The sequence below is a fragment of the Oncorhynchus mykiss genome, chromosome 18 (assembly GCF_013265735.2).
Source record: "Oncorhynchus mykiss isolate Arlee chromosome 18, USDA_OmykA_1.1, whole genome shotgun sequence".
In the NCBI taxonomy this organism is placed as follows: domain Eukaryota; kingdom Metazoa; phylum Chordata; class Actinopteri; order Salmoniformes; family Salmonidae; genus Oncorhynchus; species Oncorhynchus mykiss.
This window is the reverse complement of record NC_048582.1, coordinates 17,916,512-17,918,905: the sequence shown is the minus strand read 5'-3', so window position 1 is coordinate 17,918,905 and position 2,394 is coordinate 17,916,512.

Sequence of the window (2,394 nt, the reverse complement as noted above, 5' to 3'; positions counted from 1 at the left end):
CAGTGCTTCACGGTTGGGATGGTGTTCTTCGGCTTGCAAGCCTCCCCCTTTTTCCTCCAAACATAACGATGGTCATTACAGCCAAACCGTTCATTTTTTTTTCATCAGACCAGAGGACATTTCTCCAAAAAGTACGATCTTTGTCCTCATGTGCAGTTGCAAACCGTAGTCTGGCATATTTATGGTGGTTTTGGAGCAGTGGCTTCTTCCTTGCTGAGCGGCCTTTCAGGTTATGTTGATATAGAACTCGTTTTACTGTGGATACAGATACTTTTGTACCTGTTTCCTCCAGCATCTCCACAAGGTCCTTTGCTGTTGTTCTGGGATTGATTTACACTTTTCGCACCAAAGTACTTTCATCTCTAGGAGACAGAACGCGCCTGAGCGGTATGACGCCTGCATGGTCCCATGGTGTTTAGAGTTGTGTACTATTGTTTGTACAGATGAACATGGTACTTTCAGGCATTTGGAAATTCCTCCCAAGGATGAACCAGACTTGTGGAGGTATGCAATTGTTTTTCTGGGGTCTGGACTGATTTCTTTTGATTTTTCCATGATGTCAAGCAAAGAGGCGCAGAGTTTGAAGGTAGACCTTGAAATACATCCACAGGTACACCTCCAACTGACTCAAATTATGTCAATGAGCCTATCAGAAGCTTCTAAAGCCATGACGACATTTTGACGCATTGATGATAGTGGGGATTTGCCACAGGGTTGGGAAGTATCAGCATCTGAGTGACCGATAACTCAACTTGGAGATCAGCCTCGACGAGGGGGCCAAATACGCTGCAGTCTGGACAGAAGTGTACAAATATGCTTGTGGAGTGCCACACCTGTCAATCGTTATTGGTGAATGAGTACCCTTACGTGAGTTTACCATGTACTCTGTTACTTCACTCTCTGTAATGGAAGGACGTTTTTGTTCTGTTTTCATCTCTAGTATTCATTTCCAACAGACAACTTCTTTTCGTTGATATTTCACCGTGTTCAGAGATAGCACATCAGAACCGTAGCACAACATGTCTGCCACTATATAGACATGATGATAGGAGGACGGGCTCATTGTAATGTCTGGAATGGAATAAATTGAATCGTATCAAACATATGGAAACCACATGTTTGACTCGGTTCCTTTAATTCCATTCCAGACATTACAATGAGCCCGTCCTCCTATAGCTCCTCCCACCAGCCTCCACTGATAGCCAACAGACAGGACTGCAACAGTTGAAGGTAATTAGATTCATTTTATTAGCCACATACAAGGTTCTAGGAAATTGTATTGGTATCACTTAAAATGTCTATGTTGTAAATGAAAAACATTTACAATACACGTGTGTACAACAAAACTGAAGTCATTGAATTGATGGAATGGGTCATTACTGTTAGCTAAAGTGATGGAAGGTGTAAAGTAATGCATCATTACTGTTAACTGAAGTGATGGACGGTGCTGCAGTGTGTGTGTGTTTGGCCACTAGAGGTCTAACATCACATCTAACTGATAGGAAAGATGGAACACGCTACTGATGATGATAGGTCTCTCTCTACAGCTAAGCTCAGTAGCAGTCAGATCACTCTCTCTCTGTGTGTGTGTGTGTGTGCGCGTGTGTGTGTGTGTGTGTGTGCGCGTGTGTGTGTGTGTGTGTGTGTGTGTGTGTGTGTGTGTGTGTGTGTGTGTGTGTGTGTGTGGTGTGTGTGTGTGGTGTGTGTGTGAGAGAGAGCGTGGGGGAGCTGAGCCACCTGCAGTCAAAGGAGCTGTTTCAGGGATGACCTTTCACCCCTAAACACTGACCTCTAAGCTCTGGAGTTACCACCCTCCCTTGCTCCTTCCCTCTCTCTATTTCCATCTCTATCTCTCTGAGATTTTATTATGGTTGGTTGCATCATTAATTCCTGTTGCTCTTACCATAAAACGTGTGTGTGTGTGTGTGTGTGTGTACAAGTAACTGACAAAAGAAAGGCAACACCAACATATAGTTTCTTAATAGGGCGTTGGGGCACCACGAGCCAGAACAGCTTCAATGCACCTTGGCATAGATTCTACATGTGTCTGGTGTTAAGTTCATGTTTTAAGTATCCCTATATTTCTGTTATTACGGGGCTATTATTCAGTCAAGAGTGCGCCTGCGCAGGGAGTCTTGTTGTTGATGGACCTAGCCTTGAGTGTAATGGCTACCTTATAGTGTGTTCATATAGTATAGTAAACCTAGTTAAACTGGAACCTTGTTGTTGTGTCATTTCGAGTTAACATTGGTAGCAGAGGATGCCTAATAACTACAATGTGCCACCTTGCTTCGACGAGAAGAGGTCGTACAAAAGTTGGAAAAATTAACTTGGAATCTGGACACGGGTTACTAATCTGGACGCGAAAAAGCAAGCACTTGTGGTGGTATTATC